The sequence below is a fragment of the Periplaneta americana genome, chromosome 13 (assembly GCF_040183065.1).
Source record: "Periplaneta americana isolate PAMFEO1 chromosome 13, P.americana_PAMFEO1_priV1, whole genome shotgun sequence".
NCBI classification, from domain to species: Eukaryota; Metazoa; Arthropoda; class Insecta; order Blattodea; family Blattidae; genus Periplaneta; species Periplaneta americana.
Window position 1 is genome coordinate 73,023,465 of NC_091129.1, and position 12,621 is coordinate 73,036,085.

Here is a 12,621-nt window from a genome sequence, read left to right on the forward strand (position 1 = left end):
CACAGCCTCCAGAATCTCCTCCTGTACTTCTGAAGTTGTAGATCTTGGTCGTCCCCATCCCAAACCAGGAGAGTTAAATTTTCCATACTCGTACAGACGGTAATGGAGACGTACAAATGTCTTCCGATCTGGACATTGTCGCTGTGGGTACCTCTCCTGATACAAACGATGAGCCAGCGCAGCATTGCCGTCCGCCTTACCGTACATGAAGTGTATCTCTGCCAGCTCTTGATTTGATTACATGTCGCACAGTCTAACGCCTACACAACATTGAATGTAACCTTCGCCTCGGAATGAACTGTCAGAGTGCTCTCTTAATGTCTCCTTTGACGGCAACGACCTGCGGAAAGAAAAACGTTCTGGTGAATTTCAATGTTGTGAAGGCCATAACTCGGGAATGAAGCATTTCCGGACACATGTTGTAATGAACTATTTTGATTCTCTACATGTGGGAAATACCTGAAATTATGCCCCGTATTTTTTAAACACGCTGTATATATACATATACATATATATATATATATATATATATATATATATATATATATATATATATATATATAATCACTCTAGCACCACCAGAAAGAGTAAGTTACATATTCATGCTCAGGGGGCATTCCACATAATTTAAAGATATTTTGTTAAATAAAAGAATAAAATATGAAAAGAAAAAAAAAACACACTTATCAAAATAATTGGAACTTTAAATTTTCTCTCTAAACAAGTATTTTTTTATTATTTTTAAAAAATAAGGAGCATTAGCAAATTGTATGTTTGGATATTTAGCTATTATCTTGTTATAACAAATTTGTTACTGTGATTATATGCTACGGTTGTGGTACATTTAATTTCTGTCAAGCATATATTGTCTGATCGTTTGGTTTTATACAGTATTAATGTGAATACAAATTAAATATATTTCGGATTTTATGTACGAAATTCAATAAGACATTGTTATAAATTTGATGGATATCAAATATTTTAAAATAAGAATGCAACAATTCTAAAGGATAATCAAGGAGTTTATTAAGACATAATATTTGTATTATTATTTTCTGTAGCAGTATTATTGGCATGAGAGAAGTACTATGAGCACTAGCCCATCCTGTAATACCATATTGTAATATAGCTTGTACTTTTGCGAGGTAAATCAGTCATAAAGTATGGACAGTCAATTAATTTCATAGGATAACAAAATAGTGAATAATATTTTTTAATCTATTGCACATAAAAGGAACATGCTTATCCCAACGTAAGCATTAGTGGATTATTATTCCGAGATACTTAACTTGAGGAGATTTATTTGGAATAGGACAGTTACAAATATGGTAGCCATTTTATCTCATCATTATTAGTCTTTATTTTAGGGAATGAACAACATTCAGAAGAAAATCTTCAGGAACATCTTGAAATATTTTTACACACTCCACCATGACGACAAATTTTAGGGTCAACATCGCAATCCATTTTGAGTTCTGAACCTTCTCAGTGCGCTGGAACAATCACTATTACATTATCGTAATACCACAGTCTAGTATATACAGTCACGAAGCTTAATACGTAGTAAATATGCATCCATAGATAGTTGCTAACCACTAGGATCGCTAATATCGCCTCATTACAGACAATGCGAAATAGTACCGGCACAGTCTATTGTTCCTAGCACCCTCACAACTCAAGCTTCCTGACTGTATATACTAGACTATGGTAATACTAAATAAGGCAATTCGCTTTTGTAGAGACAAAACTATTCTTTGCTGGCGTGATTTAACAAATTTATATAATAATAATAATAATAATAATAATAATAATAATAATAATAATAATCTCAAAAATAGCTAGAATTGTTATTAATTTCATTTGCCGTAGCAAAATTAGTGAAGCAATTGAAACAGAAATTTCTTTAAAAATGTCATAATCTTTATTCTCTTTTGAATACCCCTCCTATTACATTAATCTCATACTTTTGATAATCTCCTATTTTGTATTCTAAGTGCTCCTATCAATAGCCGTAATATGGTTGTATTTTTTCTGAATCGCTACTTGAATACATAGACTATTATTTATTTCTGGTCATGTCTGCAATCTTGTGCGGTTCAATCTTAAACAACCTTTTAATCTTTTCAAAAAACTCATTTCCATATATTGCCTTTTATTTAAATTTTTATTTTTTTTTTTACTGATTTTGACATCTATACAGACATTAAAAATTGTTTTATACCGTGTCATCATTATGTTTTCACTAACATTTGTAATATTAACCTACTATACCTTTGGATTAACGGTTCAAAACCGCAAACACTATGTTACCGCTTTCCACGTCCGGAGTTTGATGATACTAGAGTAAAATATAAACAAATCACTTTATTAGGTATAGGTGGGAATAAAAGTAATGCATCCAGTTACGTAAACTATTACAATTTTCAGTTTGATTATTTTCGTTAGGTATTTTATTTACTCAAAATACAGTACAGCAGCGTTGTCAGACACAGCCTAAACGGAGCGGAGCGCTCCACTATAACTCGTTGCGTGCTCCCGAGCCCCTACAGCCCAGGCTGCGCAGAAGTTTAGAGTCGGGACAAATTGAAGCTTGCGCCCGCCGCCATGTTTGGGGAGAGCGCCGGCTAGCAGACATCCGCATATGCAATGTTTAAGGTTTAAAATAATATGTTTTTTTTTATATATTTTATAAACCAATCGGAGTAACTAAATGAAACAAAATCCTGTTGAGATTTAAAGCGACTACGTTGTGGACATAATTCAAGTTACCGTTAGTATGACGTGAAAAGAAAGATGACGGAAACAATTTGATAATTATCAAAGACGTTGTAGTTATTTGACATCATTTTAGAGCGAATAAAGAATACAAATGCATATTGTAAGGCAGTTCAGGTGAAAATAAAGTTATGTATTAGTAGTCTATTACCTGTTATTCGTAAAACACTGCCAGCTATGTATTGTACATTACATAAAACAATATATATCCTACTATGTACATATGTTTCCTTTGATGTAGAGGAGAAACGAACAATTTGATCTGCTTTCATATTGTATAGTATAATACAGCTGTAAAATAAAAACATGTACACTAATGTTCTAGTTTTAAGATATAAATACCATTCATTAGCATATTATCATAGTAATATAAAATAAACTTTAAATGCAAGAATTACTCCGTCAAATATAGGTACTTGAACACTTATAGGCTATATGAATTTTAGGTCTAGTGTACAGAATAAGAGCTTACCTATTGATTCTTAATTAATAAGATGGACTTCCTTAAATTTCTTACAAATTTATGTAAATTCATGTTAGAACTCTTAGGTGTATGGTGACATCTGATCTTTATGTATATATGGTCATTATGGTCAATTTAACACGTCTAAAAATATTAATATCTCTGCTTCCATACCTGTAAAAAAATATGTAAGCCTATTGTTTTATTTTGAAAATATTGGCGTAAGTACCATTCATTAGCTTATTATCATAGCAGTAGTAGGACTATAAAATATACTTTACAGGCATTAATTACTCTGTCAAACAAATTTTGAATTAGTAATTAGTAGCACTAAGTTATAAGTTAAACAAGTTTATCAGCGATATTTTGAAAACCTAATATTCAGAACAACGCTTTTTTGTGTTAGATATTCGTATTCGTCTGTAGCTATTATCTCGGTACATGTCCAACTAGGCTAAGCAAGCAAGAAATAAATTGTACGGTAATTATATTACTGTACTTACTTGTGCAGAGAAATTCTAGATCCTTTCTTGTACGTGTATGTACAATTAAACGCTGCACACGAATTCACCATAGTGAACGGCACACTCAAATTTACTACTTAGGCTTAGAACTTATTAAACAATAACAAACCTACACGTTAGCAACGTGTATCTCTAACTTGTAGGAACACATTCACACTTCGAACATATTACGCATTTTTAAAATACACTAAGTGTTAGAAACGACTATTAATGCACTCCATCACTGACTAAAAAACTGAACCTCCTATTAACTTTAACTTTAATGCACTATAAAAAAAAAACAAATTAACACACTATTAAAAGGAAACACAAATGAACACGTGAATATCCATGTGTTGATAAAGTGCTTCCAGATCCTTCCTTGTACGTATACGTACAATTAAACGTTGTACACGAATTCACCATAAAGAATGGCACTAGTCACCCAAGTAAATTCAATTAATAACATCTACACGTTAGGAACGTGCATCTCTAAGTTGTAGGAACGGATTCACACTTCGAAGATATTACGCATTTTTAAAATACATTAATTTTATTATTAGAAATGACTATTAATGCACTCCATCAATGGCTAAAAACTAAACTTGCTGTTAACTTTAACTTTAATGCACTATTTAAAGTAGACAACACAAATCAACACACTATTGAAAGTAAACAACACAAATGAACACGTGAATCTCCATGTGTTGATGCTTGATAAAGTGCTTCTGCTCCCAAGACATGGCGTCGCGCGAACCTGCGCGAGAGGTTTCAAATTTGTACACGACATCAGCGCCAATTGTGTGTCTAGATATATAACTACAACGTCTTTGCGTGCTCCGGTGCTTCCACAGACATAAGCAAGTTCACGCTCCGACTGGACTTCTCTAGCACCACAACTGGTTTCGGAATTTACAACTCTGACACTACTGCAGTACAGTATTAACAATAAGTGTTTTTACTTACTAAATGAACTAACCAGGTGGACGTATTCATTATGCAATGTCTACAGCATATTAGCATACAATATGGAGAGTGCATTTAAATTGGAAAAATAGTCAAAATCTGGATATTTAAACAAATTGTTGAAAATAATGGCCGTTCATTTCGTTACAGGCTTCAGTTCTTTTGTGTATATATTATCGAAAACGTTTTAAGCATATCTTCTCAAATTGAATGTATTGTTTCTGGAATGTATTTCTTTAATTCTTCTATTGTTGTAGGATATTTAACAAACAATTGTATTACAGTAACCTCAAAAGAAATAATGCAAAGTATCAGTCGACATGAGGGGCCACAATTCTGTCCCTCTTGAAATAATTCTGTACCTCCTCTATAACAGAGTTCCTTACTTACGTATTGTAAATTCAATTTTCACTTCTGCCCGATTCGCAAAGATAAATTTACTAAGATTGCTATCTACTGCCCAAGTAGTTATGTCACAGGGTCGTGTAAAGGGGGGAAATCACGTGACAGTTACTTAACGAGGCCCTATTATTTAAATTATTATAAACAGTATAATATTACGTAGACGTCCAATTCGTGACTGCAAATGTCTTCAGAAAAGAGCTGACAGCCTAGCCACTAGCCTTTACAGAGGGGCCAGCAGAAACAGGTGGGGGGGGAACGGAAGCGACGTGACCAAACGGACAGAGTACCTGTGCGAAAATATGATTCAATAATGACTGCACTTTATCCACTGGAAAATACGATCATATTTCTGGAACGTATTATACTCACTCAGTACTGTACCCTGTTACCGTTCCATATGCGGCCTTGGTTCTGTATGGAGTACGGTGAATGTTTACTAGTAGAAGGGGTGGGAGTGAAGTACATTCAAAACCTCTGGTACAATAAAAATTGAAGTAAAAATAAAATGATGTCCCTGTATAATGTGAGTCTCGTTTAGACTAATCTTATTATCGTTAAAATACAATGAGGAGGTAAATAACTTAGGTTCACCAACTTTTTCATTTTTATGTTGGGGGAATAATTAAATTCTCTAGCATAGATTATAATATTATTTCTATCTTAACAAATCTATTAATACTGGAAACAAATTCCAGTAGAAGGCTTGCATAGGAATGTTACAGAACTTTTGAAATAGAAACTTGTTGAATGATTGAAGAAGTCTTTGTGACAATTAGCTAGACACTAAAATGAAAGCAGAGTCTCCGAAGAGAAGACAGAGAGGGTGTGGCCTCGTGATACTTTGTGATATTCTTCGGTGTCATGAGGCGTAAGAAAGCTTCTAACTCAATAAATGCCTACAGCTCCGTCTTAAATGTCAAAGGCCACGCAATCCTCTTTCATAGAAGCTTCCCTCCTTTCTTCGACATCTCCTTTACTCTTTCAATATTTTATATTTGGTTTCCTGTTTCTTACATCTCCGCTTCCATCACGATAATCCCCAGGTTTTCATTCAGGTACCTGTGCCGCAGGTTGCTTCGGGGATCCTATTGATGCCTGCCATGAAAGGTCTGATTCGATTTTTGTCCAGGGATGTAGGTCTTACTCACATACTCACATACATACACACGCACACTCACACTCGCATCGAGGTATAATATGATTGGATAAGCTTGTGACAGCGTCTGGCACTGCAGTGGCGTTCCACACGCATTGAGATCGGTGGGGTAGCGAAGTGTGAACTGTTTTGAAACGAAATTTAAACCAAACCGAGCTAGTGATTTCAAATATTTTCAAGAACACGAGAAATTTAAATGTCATTTAATAAGTCTTTTTTCTTTTTAAAATTTAAGCGGTTATTCGAAGAAGGGTTGGCCTTGTTATTTTAAAAATATACAGAGGATGCAAGAAACTCAGCATCTCTGTATCAAATATCGACACAAAGTTAATTCTTCAACATCATAGAAATATAAGATTTGGTATTCTTTCTGTGACTGCTTGAAAATGGTTTAATTATAATTAGTTTTAAAATAGCAGAATTGGGCTCATATAAATTACTACAATTTTGGGAATACATTCCTCTTAAATCCATACTAGTAATATAATTTGAAAACAAATGAAATTCTAAGCGATTACTTACTTACAAATGGCTTTTAAGGCTTTCATTGCCGCCATCACATAAGCCCGCCATCGGTCCCTATTCTGAGCAAGATTAATCCAGTCTCTACCATCATATTCTACCTCCCTGAAATTCATTTTTATATCATCCTCCCATCTACGTTTCGACGTCCCAAAGGTCTTTTTTCCTCCAGCGTCCTAACTAACACTCCATATGCATTTCGGGATTCGTCCATACGTTCTACATGCCCTGCCCATCTCAAACGTCTGGATTTAATGTTCCTGATTATGTCAGGTGAAGAATACAATGCGTGCAGCTCTGTCTTGTGTAACTTTCTCCATTCTCCTGTAACTTCATCCCTCTTAACCACAACTATTTTCCTGAGCACCTTATTCTCAAACACCTGTTCCTCTCTCAAAGTGAGAGTCCAAGTTTCACAACCATAAAGAACAACCGGTAATATAATTGTTTTATAAGTTCTAATTTTCAGATTTTTTGACAGTAGACTAGTTGACTAAAGCTTCTCAACCGAATAATAATAGGCATTTCCTATATTTATTCTGCGTTTAATTTCCTCTCGAGTGTCATTTATATTTGTTACTGTTGCTCCAAGCTATTTTAATTTTTCCACCTCTTCGAAGGATAGATCTCCAATAGTAATAGTAATGGTATAATAATAATAATAATAATAATAATAATAATAATAATAATAATAATAATACCTTTCATATCTACATATTTAGGATGATATGCAAAATAGTGACGCATATTCTATCGAAATATGCCGGAAATGATCTTTCAACATATGAGGCTTTTTATATTGTCAACATCTGTACTGCAGAAAAACTCTTCTTTCCATTCTAAATTAAAATTAGAGGTTAAAGACTTTGGTTTTAAATGTACTTCACTGCTATCACTACGTTCGTATTTTATTGATAGTAAACACGGCATTATGCATACCTGAGCTTAACGCAGACACAAAAGGATTGAGGGAAAATTGCATTACGGGTTGCATAATGACCACAGAGTGAGTCGTGAATCAGGGAATGGATACCGATCATCTATGTAATTGTTTAAGAAGTAACGTTGCAGTTCGACGGACGGACAGACAGACATAAAATAGACTAATGATTATCATGAAGCACTTTATCGATATTACAAACTGCTGGGCCTATGTTATGCATAATGTTCCTCAATATTTGTAGAAAATCGAAACGTATTTGATAGAAGTGACAACGTTTCCTATTCAATTATTTAACTTGCCATCAGTGTCGTTTGCAAGCTGAAGACGTGCTTTGATCATGCATTTGGACGTGAGTTTGACTCCTCCTTGCACTGAGGATCTCACTGGTTTTTCCGAAGTTTCTCCATTTTTATGATTAATGTCAAGTAAACCCATGGCCAATCTTCGATCTCATTTCGCCAGGTATCATGTTATCACCAATTCCACGGACTCTAGATAAACTCGCAGTTGAGACAGCGTTGATAAACAACTGTTCAAAAAATATAAAACTTATCTGTAATTGGAAAGGAGTGTTTTAACTAGGCTATATTCTGTACCTAATATTTGTTATATTCTTCTTAACTCTCACTTTATTGCGTACAGTCTCATAATTTTAAGCTGTGAAAGATAAATCTAATGCGGAAAGAACGCATATGGGAATACTAAATTTGAACTTGTACAAAAACTGCGCCACAGTTGCAATTTTGCAGCACAAATGTTACTATAACTATAATATGAACTCCGAATTACTTTCGGTGAAAAACGTCAACTGATTGAGATTGGCCACTACTGGCTATATTACTCACAAACTTTCCAAATTTGTAGTATTATTTAACGACGTTATACCAACTACTGAATTAATTAAGCGTGGATGAAACTTTTGATATCGAGATGGTATTTGGCGATATTATACGACGATTCGCCACGTGATTACCCGACATTCATCTTACAGTTGAGGAAAATCTTGAACCCTGCCATATAACCAGCCCAGAGGAGAATTGAACCCACGCAGGAGCGCAGCTCCAGAGCAGCAGACAAATGCGACTTCCGTCTAAGATACGTCTGTGGTCTTCTCGTTTCACTTTTGTAGTTAACACCACCTTCATCGACTTCGTCATATTGGATGTAACTTCATTATTATCTTCTTTATTATCATAATAGACATCAACATCAGCAATAACAACAATAACAACAGTAGCATCCTCAAGACTCGGTTCCGTTTCATTCACAAGTGTAGAGTTTGTTTATTTTTTCTGTGTCTTAGCCGACATCTGACTTAGAATTTATTGAAAGTTTAATAGTATGATCTGCATTATTGTAAAATGAGTGATCATAACGTATCGTCCATAAAACGATTCTTTACGTTCATACTTATCATATTATTTTATATAACAGTTTTATTATGCTTTGATAGTTACTATTTTACACACTTTGTACAGCTCCAAATTTCGCCTGAACTTACACAAAATAATAATAGCTTATTACTGGATAAATCTTTATAAAAACGGAAACAAATTCTTAAATTTTTGTAACTGGCAGAGACTGAAGAACTATCTCAATTAATACACGAGTTAACACATTTTCGTTAGCGGCGAGATTATTATCAATTCATAATACAAAATTACTTTATGCACGACCGTACCACCTCATTAAATTTGAAGCATGATGTCCTATGCATTAATTCATTACAGTCCTGAGGACCGGACTTTAGATTCTGTCTCACTCCTGGCCTTCTCTCAGTACAGTAGCGAGTTAATTGTTAATTTCAGAGCCTACAATTACACAGAAACACTCTGCTTGTAATGGACAAAGCTGGCAGTTAACTTCAAGGTTTCTCTTAACGTCCTATTTTCAAACAGAAACCTCGCTTCGTTACCTCGTGAAGAAAAGCAACTGCCCAACGTGATATACTATAACCAAAACAACAAATGTTAAGCATATATTGAATACTAAGTTAGATAGGTGTACTGAATGCCTGATGTTAAACTTTCATATTATAATGTTGTTTTATGCAGTTAAATTTTTGATAATTTTATAGACTAGAATTTGGCACGGACGTGAAGATTTTTCTCGTTAATATAAAAGCCAGAATTTTTCCTTTTCTTCTGTTACCCTGTCTTGTCTGAAATAATAGTCTTCAATCATTTTGAGCACATGAACAGTGAGTTCACTTATTTCTTAACGTCTAACGCTGGATAAAATTCCCCTACTTTACTGAACATAGACTGTAAAAAGAAGTCATTTGTTGAAAGCATGCCATAATGATGATGGTGAATATAATAGGCCGGTCTAAAATAATGTAGAATCAATCATAGGGTAAGTCAGTTAACGACTTTAAAATAAACGACGCCGAATGTGAATTTGCAAGGAAAATAAGCGATAGCACTTGTCTTCTCCGACTACGTATGATACAACTGCTGTCTTCATTCTACAATACATCCTATCTTTCTTCTGGCATGTAATCATCTTATTTCTTGGTAGCCTCAGCAGTTAAAGACGATATTAATGAAGTAATTAATGTTATAATTGAAATGTAGGGGAGACTCGCATAATTCCGGAATATTAAGAAGTAAATCTATCATATTTTTGTCAAAATGTTTATTGAAAAATATTATCAAGATATGTAGACATGGACGAAACCTTTCACTACCAAATGAGATAAAGAGTCATATTAAATGCATATATATTTAGCTGTACATACATTACAGTTGAAAAAGAACAACTAGGGTAATTCCGCAACAGTGCAGATAAATCCGCAATAAAACTTGGCTAATTTCGCAGTAGTGAATAATTATGAAATACATGATGAAAGTAACATATGTAACAATTTATATGTAACAATGCTCACTTTCTTCACAGCTGTATAGCAAAACACGAAAATCAGCCAACTTTCGATGTTTAATCGTAGTGCCGACAGAGGTGTCTATCAATATCCTTGACTTTTTTCTATAACACTCCAGAGGACATGCCTCCTGTTGACAGCCTCTCAAAACTTACGTTCACGCCATTGTAAAGCCGCAGTAAAATCATATATGCACTACTGCGGAATTAGCTTTGTTTTCTCTATATTTTATAAGATTAGCGTTAAAATTTGTATTTAAGTCCTGAACCCTGCAGACTTGAGAATTATAAGTAGAGATAAAGACTGCTCTAAAATACACATATAAGAACGAAGATCAATGATAAGAATTAAATGCATGAAATATTAGTGAAGATATATGAGAATATAAAGAACCCTTGAGACATCTGGACGGTATGAGTACTGCAATGACAGCCAAATAGACCGTCCTAATAAAATGTATACACTCTTTGAAAGACTATAACTTTAAGAATTATGATACAAAAAAGTTTTAAAATTAAAAATAATGTGAACTAATGTAGAAAACCAGCCATTTATTGAAAGTGTTCAAATTATTGGCCAGGCACAGCTGATAAAGCTGACCGATGGAATCCAAAACGTTCCTAAACATTTCGATTGTTATTTGGGCACATTCTCCTTCAATGGCTGCTCTCAACCCATCGATTGTAGCTGGTTTTGTGCTATAAACTTTGTGCTTGACTTGTCCCCACAGAAAAAGTCCATCGGAGTCAAATCCGGTCAGCGAGGGGGGTACTCGATACTACCTCCTAAACATCTGTTAAGATAGGCCCTCATGTCGCGATGATAGTGGGGAGATGCTCCATCTTGCTGGAAGTACTATTCTTCATTCCTAAATATCTGTTGGATGCGTGGCATGATGGATTCCTGTAGCAAGTTGAGGTAAATTGCACCACTCACGGTACCATTGAAAAAGAAAGGTCCAATTAAACCAAATGTTAGAAAACCACCTACGATACTGTAACTTCTGGTAAGTTCACATGGTGTTCCACTGTCACATGAGGATTGTTAGCTCCCTGTAGGTGCAATTGTGACGAAAATCACGAAATCGCAACGTAGAAAAAAGACAAAAACCAAAAAAAAAAAAAAATAAATAATAATAATAATCCATGTTTATTATTATTATTATTATTATTATTATTATTATTATTATTATTATTATTATTGTTCAACTAAACTACCACAATAACTATTTACGAGATTCGCATTAATTTGGTTCTAGTAAATGAAGTGTAATTTCCACCTCCTTTTTGTTGCAAACATGGTGAATGTTATCTGTTATACAGGTCAGCTACCAAAGGGTATTCGTGGGACACACTGTATAGTGGGGCTGTGATAAATGAAGTGTAGTTGTACCTCTATTCCTGTCGTTGCAAGCACGGGCCCATGTTATCAGTCACATGTGCACCTCTTCTGACAGGACATATTTGAAAGTTCCATCCACCTGCCATGCTGCCTCCTTTGAACATGTCGTTTATTAGATTCCCAGAGCTTCCACTAGTGAATGCCCAAATTAGGCATGCATCGCTCAGCACTTAGCTGTAAGTAAGAACCGACGGAAATTCCGCGGATGGATTCGTTACTCCATCGCCGTAAAAAAATCTTCCATTCAAGTTGTCAGCTATTGATCTTTGCATATACGTCAAAAGGTTGGCGAGTGCTGCTGGTTTATTTCATGGATGTCCAATACTTTGATTGGAATGGGGTCAAATTTCAATTTAAAGTGATTTTTTAGAATGATCGGATGTAATTTGTTTTCCTGTCGGAGAAGAATAGATGCATTATGTCAGTAAACGTTGAGAACTTATACGTCGATTTTGGTTTCACTGTTATTAAATTGGTATCCGTGATGAAAATCTAAATGCTGCATACACTCTTTTAGTTATTATTTAGTTATGGTATGCACCCAACACACTCATTTTATTGGTTGTTTTATTACATTCTAGCGAATCTATAGAAATGAAAATTATA